Consider the following 16,519-nt stretch of genomic DNA (forward strand, 5'->3'; position numbering starts at 1 on the left):
CTCTCCCAGCCTCCTGTGTGCTGGGACTATAGACGTGTGCCACCTCGCCTGGCACTTAGACGTATTATTTAGATCTCTAATGCGTTTTATGTCCAATTTTGTGTGAGTCCAGGTCATGGAGTTGTTGTTCTCCTCTGAATATGTTCACTCGTTCAAGAATCGTGCCCTGAGGTTGGAGAGGTGACTTGGCAGATAATGTACTAACTGTTCTAGAGGATTCAGTTCCTGGAATCCAAATGGCAATTCACAACCATCTGTCCCCTGGGGGGCACACAGCGTACACTCAAACAAAACATTTATACACATAAAAATAATAAAGCAGTTACAGAAGCCGGCCCCGCCCTTTCCTCTTTCTCTCAAACCAGGCGGCCTCAGCCGTGAACAACGCAGCAATGGCCAAGATTAAGGCTCAGGACCTGTGCGGCAAGAAGAAGGAGGAGCTGTTGAAACAACTGGACGATCTGAAGGTGGAACTGTCCCAGCTTCGCATTGCCTAAGTGACAGGCGGCGCTGCATCCAAGCTATCCAAGATATGAGTTGTTTGCAAATTCATCGCCCGTGTCCTCGCGGTCATTAACCAGACTGAAAAGGAAAACCTCAGGAAATTCTACAAGGGCAAGAAGTACAAGCCCCTGGACCTGCGACCCAAGAAGACTAGAGCCATGCGCCGCTGGCTCACCAAGCAGGAGAAGCTGAAGACCAAGAAGCAGCAGCGGAAGGAGCGGCTGTACCCACTGCACAAGCGCGCAGTCAAGGCCTGAGGCGACGACAACAATAAAGTGCAAGACTGACTGGCAATTAATAATAATAATAATAATAAAATAATAATGTATTATTTCTTGGTCTTGGCTGTAAAGCTCAGTGGTAGAGCATTTGCTTAACATTGGGGAAATGCCCTGAGTTCAATCTCTAACACACACATGCACATACGCGCACGTGCACACACTGTTCTCAATGAACCTTCACTTTGCTTTGTATTGGTTGACCACAGCTAAAGCTCTGGTCCCAGACTTCTCCTTTTCACCAACGCTAGCTACACTATCTTCATCACTATTTATGGGTATGAGAGCTCCACCTGCATGTACACCTGTGTACCAGCAGAGGGCATCAGATCCCATTGCAGATGGTTGGGAGCCGTGTGCCGGGAATTGAACTTGGGTTCTCTGGAAGAGGAGCCAGTGCTTGTAACTGGTGAGCCCCCCATTCCCTACCCCTAGGCCTTTTTCTTTCATAAGTCTCTTTGTCGTTTTAACTTTAGAATCGGGTCAGCCATTTCTAAAAATAAATACCCTCTCACGTTCATATTGGGATTATGTTAAAATCTGTAGGTAGTTCGTGGGAAGTTCACTTCTTAGTGATACTAAGTCTTCTAATCTGGAGATAGTATATTTGGATCCAGACAAGATCAGCTTTTCAACATCTTTAAATTACATGAAATCCTTTGATGGATTTTGTTGAAGCGTTTCCTTGGACTTGACTGTTTACCTGTTATTCATGTGTATGTGTGTTTTGGCTGAATGTGTGTACATTGTGTGCATGTAGTGCCTGTGAGGCCAGAGGAGCACTGGAGCTCCTGGAAAAGGACTTAATGACGGGTGTGAGCCACTCTGTGATTGCTGGGAATTGAACCTGGGTCCTCCGGAAGAGCATCTGATGCTCTTAACTGCTGAGCAGTTGGAGACAACTTCTATTTTTTGAGACGTCTTGCCCTATAGCCCTGGGTGGCCTGGAGAACCAAGTCCTACAGGTTGTCCTCTGACCTCCACAGTCACTTTCCAGCAGAGCACCTCCACATTTATAGAAATACATTTAATTTAAAAAACATTAAAATTTTAACTTATGGGGGGGCTGGCGAGATGGCTCAGCGGTTAAGAGCACTGTCAGTTCCCAGCATCCACATGGTGGCTCACAACCTCCTGTAACTCTAGTTCCAAGAGAATCAGACGCTCTCTTCTGACTTCCCTGGGCACCAGACATGCATTAGTATATAGACATACATGCAGGCAAAACACTCATAGATATAAAAATCTGTTATGAAACAATAAAAGGACTGTTAATGGTCACAGATCTAACATGCATGTCAACTGTATTGTGGGGTGCTATATGCTCTTTTTAAAATCCCCCTTCATTGTAGTCATTAATAATCTGATACCTCTTTCTTAGCCTGGAGCTTAGCTCTGTCTGCTACCCAGTTAGCTAGAGTGTGGTCCAGAACATTCTGGGCTAATATCAACACTGAACCACCCAGGGGAAAATATTTTAAGATTTATTTATTTTTTTATATATTTGAATACACTGAAATCTTCAGATACACCAGAAGAAGACACCAGATCCCATTATAGATGGTTGTGAGCTACCTTGTGGTTGATGGGAATTGAACACAGGACCTCTGGAAGAGCAGTCAGTGCTCTTAACCACTGAACCATCTCTCCAGCCTGAAAAATAGTTTTTAAAAGAGGTATATATATATATATATATATATATATATATATATATACGTACACTGTCACTGTCTTCAGACACACCAGAAGAGGGCATCAGATTCCATTTCAGATGGTTGTGAGCCACCATGTGGTTGCTGGGAATTGAACTCAGGACCTCTGGAAGAGCAGTCAGTGCTCTTAACCACTGGGCCATCTCTCCAGCCCCACCCTATTTGTCATTTGTATAAAGGAAGAATACTGATTGAGTTCTTTTTGTATCTAGTCTCTTTGCTGAAGGTGTTTATCAGCTGTAGGAGTTCCCTGGTAGAATTTTATACATTTTGCTTATGTATACTATCGTATCATCTGCAACTAACAATAATTTTGACTTCTTCTTTTCCAATTTGTGTCTCCTTTAGTTTTCTTTCTTATTGCTTTGGATAGAACATCAAGTACTGCATTGAATAGTTATGGAGTGGGCAACCTTGTCTTGTCCCTGGTTTTTAGTAGCATTGCTTTGAGTTTCTTGTCATTTATTTTGATTTGTAGGCTTGCTGTAAATTGCCTTTATTGTATTTAGGTATGTGCCTTGTATCCCTGATCTCTCCAAGACTTTTATCATGTTGAATTTTGTCAAATACATTCTCAGCATCTAATGAGATGATCATGTGCTGTTTTCTTTCACGTTGATTACATGATGGATTACACTGACAAATTTTTGTTTTTGTTTTTTTATGTTGAACCATCCCTGTATCTCTGGAATGATCATGGTAAATTATTTTTATGTGTTTTTGGATTCTATTCATGGATATACATTTTTCTAAAGTATTGCACATCATTCCTTTATTATACTGATCTAGAAAGAGACTTAGCTGTTATGTCCAAATGAGATCTGAAACCACACGCTAGGGTCAAGCGGCTGGAACGTGATTCAGACATGAAAGACAAAAACTTGGACATGATCAAGGGGCTCTTCACCTCTACAAAACAAGGCAAAGGGACCCAAACACAGCAAGAGGTACAAGGAGCTTCTCCCATTTGATATGAGGAATGGCTTATTTTCTGGTGACCACATAAGACTGTTTCTTTCAACTGCCACTAGCAACCTCAGAGTTGCTTTTGTGTGCTGATATATGTATATATACTTTTTTTATATAAAAGTAAATGTAACACATAGACTTGACATGATTGATCCCAACCTTCCAGGGCCAGCAGCTCCTTTAGGGTCAGAGAGAAAGTAGGATCTTTTAGGTGTTGGGATGCATCGCTCCAGGGTCTTCTGGCTTTCAAAGTTTCCATTGAGAAATCAACTCTTACTCTGATGGGTTTTCCTTTTTTTTCTCTTCTTTATGTATTTTTGGTGTTTCACTGTGATATACCAAGGGAATTTTCTTTTCTGGTCCTGTCTGTTTGATGTACTATGCACTTATTTTTTTTGTGACAGGGTCTCTTTACATTAATACTGGCTGTCCTGAAACTCACTATGTAGACCAGGCTAGCCTCAAGATTTCCAGAGATCCATGCCTCTGACTCCCGAGTGCTGGTATTAAAGGTGTGCACCACCACCCTCAGCTTCTGTATGTTTATTGCATCTGTATGAATGTGTCCTTCTTTAGTTTGGTAAGTCCTCGACTATGATCTTGTTGTCAATCTGCTCTCTGCCATTACCTTTGGATTCTTCCCCCTCATCTATTACTATAACCTGAAGGTTTGCTTTTCTCGTTGCCTTACATTCCCAGTGTGTTCCTTTCCCATTTGCTTTTTAGTTTTTTGGCTTTTTTTTTTTTTCATGTCATTTACTCTTTTGGTCTAGATGATCTATTTTATCTTGGTCCTTCATATTCTGCCTTCTGCTTTATTCGATACCTGTAAGGCTTTTCTGTGTGTTTTCTAGTTGGGCTGTTGGGTTTCTCAATTCCATCTTCATTTGGCTCAAGTCCCCTTCAGCATCTCTCTGTCCTGAGTGACATTTTCAGGCTGTCTTTGTTGTTCCTGCCCAGCCTTGGGTGTCACTCCTCACTCTAAGGTCGTTTCCCTTGATTTCATTGAGCTGCTTCTCAAATCTTTTAATTTCTTCGATTCATTGAAGAGGTTCATGATTGTTCTAATTTCTGTATTCTGGAGTTTATCTAGGTAATTTGATCGGCAAACATTTCTACAAGACAAGTAGCTTTGGGAGAGATATACTGGCTTGATCTTTTGCATTGTTGGTGTTCCTATCCGGGCACGTGGACTTCTTTTATTAGTTTTAAGTTTGTAATGGATAGAGCAAGGTGGGTTTAGAGGTTGAAGTGGCTTAGGTGGAATGCAGTTGGGTGGACAGAAGGGACTGGGCTTGGTATCCAGGATGTGCTTCCTGTTCCAAACCGAGAGGGTGGGGGGAGAAAGGAATGTATGATGGGAAGTTTGAATGTTGTAGGTATCCTGTACTATGATGGATAGGTAGAGAGGCTTCCAACCCAAGCCTTCATTCTTCTGGAGTCAAGGCTGGGAAGGCCAGGCTCTGTTGGTCAACCACCAAGCTTGCACCTGCCGAGTCACCTACGAGTCATCTGCCGAACCGTCTAATGCCCCAGCTTATAGATGATAAACGGTTGTGCGCGTTTTAATGTGTTTCCACTAGATTTTCTTTGCTAGCTTTCTCATTCTGACTCTGAAAGTGGAACCAAGCTAGTTACTGTACAAATACCCCAGGGTGACACTCTGAGGAAGGGAGGAAACCGCTCTTCAGTGGGTGGCTGGAGGCGGCTCCACCAGAAGCGTCCTCGGCTTATCTGCCGCAGGACAATGGCAGCTACTTCTTCCCTTCCTAACCCGGACAGGCAGACTAGATGAGAAGCTCTGGATTCTTTCTCTACCTGTTTTGGAATGTAAATACATCTCTTCAGAGGTCAGATAAGTGCTGGTGCCTCCATCTTTTTGACCTAGAGATGGGTCTGAGCCTCCTGTTCCCTGGTAGTGTAAACATTCACCTTTAGGGTTCAGAGAGTCAGATGGAGTCGTTCTCCCTCTATATGGCTGAGTTCTCCAAGGCTCTAGGAACTCAGGTTTCTGACGTGATGTATTCAGAGTGATCTAACCTTGCAGAAACACAAAAGTCTTTTGTGTCTGTAGCACACAGTGGTATCCCTTGGGTTCTCCACAGTTGACTGCTGTTTAGATTCTCACAATACGCCACTCTGTGGGCATTTTTCTTTTTTGAACCAGGATCTCACTATGAAGCTCTGAATTCCCTATTATAGACCAGACTTGCTTTGAATTTACAGAGCTGTCTGTCTTCCCCACATGGGCTGTTTTGTTCCAATCTGATCAGCAGATATTAAGACCTAATCTGCTGTGGGGTTGTCTTAAATGGCACCCAGCCAACTAGTGCCTGTGAAACTCTAGAGGCAGGATGATGTCATTTTAAATTCTAATGAATGTCATGATATCAGTTTCACTCTCTAACACTTCTAATTCTGGTCATTTGAGCAAATCTCATTTGCTGTATAGATCTACCTTAAAAGCTTGTAGTAGGGGCTGGAGAGATGGCTCAGTGGTTAAGAGCACTGACTGCTCTTCCAGCAACCACATGGTAGCTTATGACCATCTCTAATGGGGTCCAATGCCCTCTTCTGGTGTGCCTGAAAACAGTTGCAGTGTACTCATATAAAATAAATCTTAGGGGACAAAAGCCTGCGGTAGGACTGTTCTGGGTAGTTCTATGTCAACTTGACAGATGCTAAAGTCATCTGGGGGGAGGAACACAGGATCCAGTAATTGTACTTTGGAAATTAAAGCATTTTCTTAGTGACTAATAGGGGGCAGCTCATTGGTGTTGGTTCCATCCCTGAGCTGATAGTCCTGGGTAATATAAGCAGGCTGAGCAAGCCAAGAGGAGCAAGTCAGCAAGCAGCACCCCTCCATGGCCTGTGCTTAATTTAAGCACCTGCCTCCAGGAGCCTTTCCTGTTCCTGCTCCAGCTCCCTTCAGTGACAGACCGCAATGTGGAAGTAGAAGCCAAATAAACCCTTTCCTCCCCAACTTGTGTTTGATCACAGTGTTTTGTCACAACAATAGAGACCCTGACTAAGACAGGAACCGAATTCCTTATTATGTGAATCATGTGTTGGTGCATGCCTTTATTCTCAGCACTTGAGAGGCCAAGGTGGGGGGGGGGAGCTCTGTGCAGTCCAGGGCAGCCTGGGCTACCCAAGGAGCTCTAAAACAGCTCTAAGGCTACTTAGAACCTGCCTCAAGTTACTGGGTTAACCTAGTTCAAGACATGCTCTTTACAATGGGATGCTTTGTTAATAACTTGAACAGATTCTGCTGTGACCTCGCAAAGGAAAAATATACAGCAAGTTCTTCCATGAAATAATAGGCTTGTGAGTTGAAGCCAACCTCAATGCCTTCTGGGATGAGCAGTCATGAATGGTAGAAATGAGGAACCTTTCTAAGCAGAATGTTGTTTGCTGGGGGGAAGCTGCTCACAGAGCACACCCCAAGCTGCCTGATTTTTGGAGTTTTCATAGATGCTTCCACGTTTCTGATTACTGTTGAGGTGTCCCAGAGGTCTTTTCGTTCCCTTTGGCCAGAGCATGAGATCTAACAAGGACGTTTCAATAGGGAGGGCATCTGTAGCAGGGGCAGGGGCAAGAGTGTTGGCGTCAGAACGATGGTGCAGCCGCTTGGACTCAGAGGAGCATCCCTTGCTGCCTCAACTTGACTTGGCCTCAAAAGGAATTTTAGGATTAGTGAGTATAAAGCAAAGTTGGGTTTATTAAACAGAGGTAGAAGTGAGATTCAAATGTATGGTTAGCACTAAATACAGGATTTTGAGGCCTCTGACAATGCTGTACTCATATGATGTAATTTACAATCGGATTTAAAGATTAAGCAAAGTTTTAAAAAATTAGTAAAAAAACAACACGTATTGAGTTGTGTCTAGTGTGGTTTGTTTGGAAGGATACTGCTTGGCATGAGTTTACAAACCAGGTGAGGCGGTGGACATTTGTTAATTTCAGCACTGGGGAGTTCAAGGGCAGCTATAGTTGAAAGTCTTCCCAAAGTACAACTCATGGCAGTTCCCCTGCCTCAACCTCCCAAGGACCAACATTACACTATGTCTAGCTATTTCTTTCCCTGATACCAGTTTACCTCAAGGGGTCCCTTGGGCCCTGCTGGCTCCTGGTGCTCTTGAGTCATCTCTTTGGAAGCCGGAACACTCTATTGGTCTTTAGCCATGTTGGAGCTATTTGACTCTTTATGAATAAGAAACAGCTCCAAGCTGAAGGGCTTTCCTTTCCACAGTTCCTTAATTTTCCTTTGTCTTGGCTTCTGCCCAGGGAAGAAGGGCACTTGCAGTGGGGCAGCAGAAGCATGGTCCTGTGTACTCTGTTGGGAAGGGGTTCCAGGAGCAGACTCTGAAGGACAGACCACTGATCCCCTACCCACCCTGTGAGAAACCCAGTTTCCCTTCTGTCAGGCCTCTTTTGTCATCGCGTGATATCATTACTGCCTTGTCATTTCCCATGGCGCTCTCCCGACCCTAGAAGGCTTGCTTGCTTCTAGGGTCTGCTGACTCTCAGAACATTTTCACACCGTTTTAACTTTTTATTTGCATTCATTTTATGAGCATCTTATCCCCAGACCTGAAGTTTTTGCATCCCCATGTCTTCTGGGCTGCCCTCTTGTCCTGTGAACCCTCATCTGGCTTTTTCTGTGGAATTCATCATCTCAGTGTGGCGGGGAGTGTTAAGATACACGCTGGCTGTTTTGCTCATCACAGAATATTTCAAAAGCCAGAGGATCTACTTTCAAAGCTTTTTGTTGTTGTTGTCTTAGTGGTTTTGGTTTTTGTTTTTTTAGACAGGGTTACTATAGGCTTGACTGTTCTGGAACTCACTATGTAGACCAGGCTGGCCTCGAAATCACAGAGATCTGCTTGTCTCTGTCTCCCAAGTGTTAGAATTAAAGGTGTTTCAAAGCTTTAAGCATTACTCTTGTGTTTTTTATTTTTAAATTTTATTGTGCTAACATTTTGCCTGTATGTATGTTGTGTGAGGGTGCTAAGTCCCTCGGAAATATGTGGATGCTGGGAATTGAACCCAGGTCCTCTGAGAGAGCATCCAGCCCTTTTTTTTCCTTTTTTCTTCTTTTTTCTTTCTTTCTTTTTCTTTTCTTTTCTTTCTTTCTTTCTTTGCTTTTTTGTTGTTGTTTTTGTTTTATCAAGACAGGGTTTCTCTGTGTAGCCCTGGCTATCCTGGAACTTACTCTGTAGACCAGGCTGGCCTCAAACTCAAGAAATCCCCCTGCCCCAGTCTCCCCAGTGCTAGGATTAAAGGCGTGTGCTACCACTACCCCAGTGCAGACAATGAGCCGTCTCGTCAGCCCACACTTTTATTTTTAATTAAAAACTTTTCTGTATGAATGACTATCTTGTCTACATGTATGTTTGCACACAACACTTGCACTCCTGGTGTCCACAGAGGCCAGAAAAGAGTGTTGGATCCCCTGGATTTAAACACAGTTGTGAGCTGCCACGTGAGTGCTGGGTATCGAACCCAGGTCCTGTAGAAGAACAGCCAGTGCTCCTAACAGCAGACCTGTCTCTCCTGTCCCACTCTGTGTTTTTAAATGTTTGGCAGAATGTCACTTTTTCAGGCCACTGACGTGGACCAATGACACAGATGCCTTTGGACACATCTGCCAACCCCATCCCCACTGTGTTCAAATGACCCTCTGCAAAGTGGCGGTTCTCAGATACTCGGTGGCTTTTTGGATATGCACAGGCCACTAGTGTAGGCTGTTTCCTTAGTGCTAATCAAAGGCACACAAAGATTTGAACCTCTTCATTTGCAGGATTTTGTGGATCGAATGATGCTCACAGGAAACATTTTCTCAGAAATGTCCTGAATCACCAGGCAGAGTTCTGAGTTTCGAACTACTTTTTGAAGTGTTTTGTTACCTTCTGGCCCCCTCCATCGTCAATCCCCATCCGTGATCCAGTAACAGGGGTACTGGTGATAATAAATACCCTTTTGGGGTTTGCCTACTGAGGGAGAAGGCAAATGCTCGGAGTCATAATGACACCTGAGCCAGAAAAGGCACAAATTACCAAACCACACAAGAGTCCAAACCCACAAAGTCAATAGCCATAACAGGTCACCCGTCTTCCTCAGTCTACCCAGCGGATGGAGAAGCCACATTCTTGTGCATTCTGCCTTTCTTGCCTGGCAGCTTCCATTAAAACCCCACCCCCCAGGCTCCATGCTTAGGGGCCTGATGGGGAGAAGGGCCCTTTCAGTGGGCACCTGTGTGCCACCCAGACAGGTTCCAGGGTTTCCTAGCTCCCGCTGCTGGCAGCTCCTCAGTGGAGTGTCTTTCACGAGACTCAGTCTAAGTCCTGTTCATTGACTAGAAATTCTTGCATTTTTTTTAGCTTTGTAGAACTAAAATCCACACAGGCACCTATATGCTCAGACAGCAGTTGAGGAAAACCTTGTAAACCTAACACACACACACACACACACACACACACACACACACGGCTCCCACCCTTCTCCCCTCAAAGATTTCTCCTTATACCAGAGGGGGACAGCCACATCTCAGGCAAAGAGCTTTGAGAATAGGGCCTCTAGGAGCTGCATTCACCTGTCAGTCACAGAATAATTGAGTTGCTCCTAGCATGGACACTGGAGCTGAGCTCTTTAGCAAACCTAAAGATGGCTTTTTTTTCAGGAAAGTCAGTGTCCCAGAAATATACCAGGACCTGGAAGTTGCCCCCTCCACCCCCCCCCCCCGTTTTCATGCTCTCTTGCATATCTAATTTCCTGGGCCAGAAATAAACTCTAAGCCAAGTATGTTCTGGAATCTAGAGTCCTGGATTCCAGGCCCCATCTACACGAGTAAGAAACCAGCAGTTTTCTTTCTGCCAGAAACCCCAGCCTAAAGAAGTGCCCCTTCCATCCCAGATCCGAAAAAGCAATGGCACCCCATAAAGCCTTGCAGCCTCTGAAATTGTTTTCTTGCCTTTCCTGGCTCAGATGCTGCTTTCTGGCATTTATGACAAGTACTAGCAAGACACCAAAATCGAGGCTGTTGTGCATTATTACAATGTGGATACAGGGACATCAAGAAAAACACAAAACCATTGTAAAGAACTGCTCTTCCAAGGGGTGTAGTACTGCACCCCTTTAATTGCAGTACCCGGAGTCAAGAGTATGAATTCTAGGCCAGCATGGTTGAGACATTGTGTCAAAAGGGAGGGAGGGAGGGAGGGGGAGAGGAGAAAGAGGGGTGAACTTCACTTTGCCATTGTGAAGTTTTGCACACCCCCCCCCCCCAGCAGTTAAGTTCAGCATTTAGAGGGATCAATCACAGCTGGAAGGGGGAACTTTCCTCCCTGCTAAGGAATGCAGACATGGTCCCCATGCCCAGTTCCTAGGGTGGCTCTTTAACCCCCCCCCATCCCATTCTGGTACCCATGGAGGCTTCTTTATACAACCCCCAGCTTCTTCATTTGTCCTGTGACTTCTTGTCCCCTTTCTGCACCAACAGAGCCTCCACACTCTTGGTTCCCCTTTGAGAGGGACTAAGAAGATTTCTCTTGACTCGGGGTCAGTTAGGGGGTGATAATCAGCCCGCACAGAAGGAAAATGGAGGAGCAGAGAGGAACAAAGGTGCTGCTCAAGGAAGTGAGTAAGCCAGAGATCTTGTCTGAGGTGCTGGGCTTCTTGGCTCTGCCATCTTGTCCTTACTCTAGCTGTGGCTACTAGTTAACCTTAGTTCCCTCTGGACTGGGAGAGAGGGCAACCCTCTCGTTCCCACTTGGAACTGGCCTTGAAGGGCTTCTGGGCCTCTTTGCCTCCTACTGGAAAGAGCCAGGTTAAGAGGTGCAGAGGCCTGGCCAGCAGCTTTCTCAGACCTTCCACAGGGCTGAACCAGCTCCATGAGTCTTGCCCAGGTCTCCCTAAGCTGCCATGGGGGTTTGTCTCCTTTCCCATAAACCATTTGGAAAAAAAAAAATTCTCCCCGTGGGCTTACTCCACCTTTATTCATTTGAATCTGAATGCATATGAGGTATTCAGAGTCAGAGGCAGGTTTCTTATGGTTTATGTATGTAAACAATCATGCTTGAGTAGGCACCCTTGCCCCCAAGGACTTTCTCATGAGGGAACTGGATAAAACTCAGATCAAATACGTTGAGGGATGGAAAAGTTAAATGGATTTTCTCTGACCGTATGTAAAAGAGGCCACTGTTTTCAGTTCTAACAGGAGGGAAGTCGGGGGAACCTTTGCTTTTTGGAGACAGGATGGAAAAGCCCTGCCTTCTCTAACCTTTTGGCATATAAACATATCTCTCCAGGAGCCACATCTGCGTTGGTGACCCTAAAAGTCCTGAGACTCACTTTCCCTTAACATGTAAAGACATGGTTTTGAGCTGAGAATTCTCCCCAGAGATTCTCACTAGATGATGTAAAACAAGCTGAGAGCGTTCTGCGCCTTCTGGAATATTCTGGAAAGTGCAACTCTTCAAAGATCAGGGTCTGGCTACCAAATGTGCCATAGGGCCCCATGGAAAGCAGGTCCAAAGCAAGAGCTGGGACTCTGCGTCTTACGGCTCTAGTTTGACTCAGGGATCTGGCGTAGATCTGGCATGGGTCTGCTTCAAGAACACTGTTGTACTTGAGCTGGGAATGGCAGGCTAAGGCCTGAGGAAGAGGTGGAGGGATTCAGACATGGTGTGAAAAGAGGGTCTGTTTATGAGTGTAGCCCTGAGGCAGGGGCAAGTTCTTTAGTGAGTACAGTATGTGGGTGCCACGAAAGGAGAAAGAGGGGACTTGGGGACTTGGAGAATTAATGGGGTTGAAATTAAAGGTGATTTTTAAAGATGTCTAAGTCCTCCTCTGGGTTAGAACTCAGCAAGAAAGGCAGGAAGAAAGAATTTATTCTGGTTCGCCGTTAGGGAACCAGGTCTGAGCAGGACCAAGAAAGAGGTCATTTAAGCTGTTGGTGGACCTTAGAGGTTCCGCCAGGACACACACACACACACTCTGAGGAACTGCAGATGCCCCCTGAGCAGAGGTGTGGTAATTTGGTGCGCCAGCTCTTAGGAGTGGCCGTCGGGCCCACTGACAATGTTCCCTTCCAACATTGCTCATCCAACTTGATGCTTTCGAAGTGATGATCCTGAGGGGACAGGCTGGTGTGTGTTTGTATTGAGACAGCCAAGTGAGTGTGACTTTCCTCCCAGAGCGACAGGTTCCAGACAGGTGGGCGTTCTCCGTGTATCTGTTTACACAAAAGTGAAATAAGAAAATAAATACTCTTATCCTGTGTCCCAAGGAACCTGTGGTCTTGAAAAACTCACTATGTCTTTAAAACACATCCATGTGGACACAAAAGTCTCCTCGCCAAGAGGGCACCCATGAGGAATCATCCTAGAAGCCCTTAGCAAAATCCTCTTCAGCAGCTTACTGGGAGGTTCAGCGTTTGAAGTGCAACCTGGGACTCCTCCAACTCTACCGTGGCCCTGTCTCCACAGAGGGGATCCACCACCACGCAGCACGGTGGCCAGCTTCCCACAGCCTGGGCACCCACATTCCAGCCCTACTCCTGGCCGGAGAGGGTTAGATATGCCATTGGACCAATGGAAGAGCCTTCAACAGTCAGCTTAGTCTGCGTATGCTGATGTGATTCCCTCTGGTCATGCAGGCTCTTCATGCATGGATTATTGAGAGCAGTCATGCTGCCTGGGGTTGGAGGGGAGGCTCCCAGCACGCAAGGTGTCGAGGATCAGACTTCCCCTCTCTTAACCATTGTTCCTGGCAATTGGCCAAACTTAAAGTAGCTAATTTTGAGAAAGAGAAAGATGGATAGCACCTTTAAAGATTACGGGTATAACAAGGAGTCACTCTCTGACAAGGAGACAGGGAGATACAGCAGCAGCCGCCACTGAAGAAGAAAGGCATGTCAGGACAAAATTCTGATGGACTCACAGACATATTTGGTCTGGCTGACCAGAACCTCCAGGCTGTTTTAGTCTTGACATCTCTGGCAGTAGGTTGCCCTTAAACTCTGCCCGGCGTGCTGAAGGCATGCCACTGACTCATTTAATATCAAGTTTAAGTAAATTATTATTGCATGTGTATGTCTGTGTACCACATGTGCATAGTGCTAGCGGAGGGCAGAACATGTGCATCAGATTTCTTGGAACTGATTGACAGGTGGTTATGAGAAGACATGTGTTAGGAGCCAAGCCTGGGTCCTCTGCAAGAACAGCTGGTGCTTCTAGCCACCGAGCTCTCCCCAGCCTCGGTCTTTAAAGTTTTAATGATCTAGAACTACTTCTCCATGAGATTACATCCATGGGAATTGTTTTCCCAGAGTGGCTTTATTTATTTAGTTAGTTAGTTAGTCTTTTTTTTTTTTTTTTTTTTTTTTTTTTTTTTTTTTTTTTTTTTTTTTGAGGCAGGGTTTCTCTCTACAACCCTGGCTGTCCTGGAACTAGCTCCATAGCCCAAGCTGACCTTGAACTTACAGAGATCTGTCTGCCCTCTGTCACCCAAATGCTGTACCACCATGCCCAGCTTGGCTTCTATCTTTTAAAACTCCCAGAGGCCAGGAGAGTCTGTAATCTGCTTGAATTCATCTGGAGTTGGGTGGACAATCTGGACAAAGTGACTGTGACCATTGGTACAAAACCCAATGGTGCTTTTCCAGATGGAACCACCATGATGCAGAGACCAAAAAGAAGGCAGCCAGCAGGTGGAGCTGCCCCATAGAAAGGATATGGCACCTGTGAGCAGGCACAGTCCCCCCACCCCCCATTCTTTATTGTTCTGGGTAATCACTTGGAGCAGGCAAGGTGCTTTCGGCAAGGTGTTTGGTGGGCCTTGTGTGTGCACAGTCTGGTGGAACAGGCAGTGTTGTGTTTATCTCACGAGACAAAGTACAGCTTCCCCCAGCTCTTATTACCACAGAGCCCAGGGCTCTTTGCAGCAGAAGGTCTTGTCCCCGGCCATTGCCTACTTCTGGGCAAACCCATCCAGAGGCTTGAGGAGTCGGTGAGAATCCGGGCTCCTTCAGGACCAAGGTAACTTCCTTTGACAAACGTCAAAGGTCACCTCGCTCCTAACATACTAGTGGAGTGAGATCGCTTTGCTTCAATTTCTTTCCTGAAGCGTGTCTCCTGTAAGTTTTCAGATAGACTATCCATCGATACTTAACAACTTTCGATGCTAGTTGAAGGCATAGCTTTTCTTCCTCTCATAACCTTTGTAACTCAGCCTGGACATACGCAGCAGAGGACCTCTTCTGCAGATAGCCAGCTGGGTGGCATTCTTGTGTGACGGCAGTGAAGGGGTTAATGAAGTATTTTGTGATGTCAAGGCCAGAAGTTGGAGTCAAGCCCTTGGCATACAGAGCTTACAGCAGAAACCATGAAGAGGCAACTCAAGTCACTGGTCCTTGGAGGAGATTTGGGTTAAAAAAGGGTAGATTTGCCCCCTGTAACAAGAGGCTTAGGTAGGTGGGTTGGCCTAAGCACAGCTCAGCATGGCTGGCCCTAACCTGGGTGAGCATTCTCATCTGCTCTCTGTTTTGCCTTCTTGAGTAACTGGGTGGTTGTTTGGCCTCCAATTTATTTTCTCCTGGTCATGAGATAGCGGCATCTACCTAAGATCCACGAAGGGAGGTGTGGTAGTACACACCCGTAATCACAGCACTCAGGACGCAGAAGTTCATGGGCTGGGGGCGGGATCATCTTGGGCTTCATGAGATCCTGTCTGAAAACAAATCAAAAATCCAAGCAGGAAGAAAGAATGAAGTCTGTGAGCCTTTTAAAATCTCCTTGGCAGAAGCTATGTCATCTGGTCTTACGAGAAGCTAAAGATGGAGTATCAGTGTGTTCTGCCTCCACGCGACGGAACAACAGTGTGTCTCAAATGGACCAACTGCATAAAATGCTGGACTTCGGAAACAAATCTCTCAAAAGTAGAGTTTGCCCAGCCCTATGGTCAGTCCTTCCATGTGAGAGGGCCACTTGTCAGGATTGCTGTCTAAAGACTATGGGAACCAGGAAAAAGTCAGGACTGATCAAGAAACCTCATTTATGTACCAAAGGAATGTGCTATAGGAAAAAAAAAAAAAAAACTCAGGATGCTGGTGATTTGAGGAGACTCGGGCTCATCAGGCCTGACGCTCTGGTTGGGAAGAAAAGATAATGTTATTCGAGGCAATCTTATTCCAAGTGCTGGCCCTGGGGCGTGCCTTCAAGCACTTTCTGCTCCTTTGGTGAACAGTTGAGGTAACTAATCAATAAAGAGAGCACCCCATAAATGAAGTGAAGGATATGAGCCCATGGCTGCTTAACATACACCAGAAATCCCACTGTGTTTTCATGCTGCCTTAGGGACCCAAGACCCCACAGAAATGGGTCTGCTACTTTTCCCCCATTCATCATAGTCCTGCTTGGGTATCTCCAAATGTCCTGAGAAGAGCATGCTATAGTCTTCACCTTGGGTTTTAATTGTCTCCACCCACCACTCCTTATTCTAACCAGAGCTCCTTGAGGGCAAGAACTGTGTTTCATTTGTTCTAAGTTCCCAGACAACTGGCATATAATAGATACTCAATAAATATCTGCTGGGTAAGAAGCAGTCTGGTTGGTGCCTGGCACGGACAGCACTGCCGTGGCCCCTCCCTGCATCCTGAATATGTATCTGAAGAATGTGTTCCCAGTTCCTGGTTTCCAGGAGTAGGCAAATGGTTAGCTTAAATGCAGTGCGCAAAGGCTGCCTTGTAGGAACAAACAAGTAGAGGAAAACAGGGTCCACGCTTTGGCAGAGGCACAGGATCATAAACAGAATGCAGTGCAATGAATGAGCTTGCAGCTTGTCATTCCTTTACAAAAAGGAAAGCACACCGAACCCTCCCACACTGGGGTCTGGTTGACTCAGACCACAGCTTCTGATTATGGCCCTGAGCCGTTGTGTTAAGGTCAGCCCTGTCATTCTTTACAAATGCCCTTTAACTATGTGATCAAGACTCCTCCGAGAAGCACCTTTTCAGACATTTGGCGTGGGACGCTATTTTCATTTTCTTAATACTAT

General features: G+C 45.6%; 1 protein-coding gene and 1 pseudogene across 2 annotated transcripts in view; both read left to right on the forward strand.

Moving 5' to 3' along the window:
- The window catches only part of STOX1 (storkhead box 1), a gene marked incomplete at both ends in the record, with an annotated part of 55,287 nt that overhangs the window by 16,887 nt on the left and 21,881 nt on the right, over nucleotides 1-16,519 (forward strand). The window lies entirely within an intron of this gene.
- LOC308437100 (large ribosomal subunit protein uL29-like) lies at nucleotides 393-761 on the forward strand (annotated as a pseudogene). Its single transcript has one exon. The product of its transcript is annotated as a large ribosomal subunit protein uL29-like (transcript).

The sequence above is a fragment of the Micromys minutus genome, assembly GCF_963924665.1.
Source record: "Micromys minutus genome assembly, chromosome: 25".
Taxonomy (NCBI): Eukaryota; Metazoa; Chordata; class Mammalia; order Rodentia; family Muridae; genus Micromys; species Micromys minutus.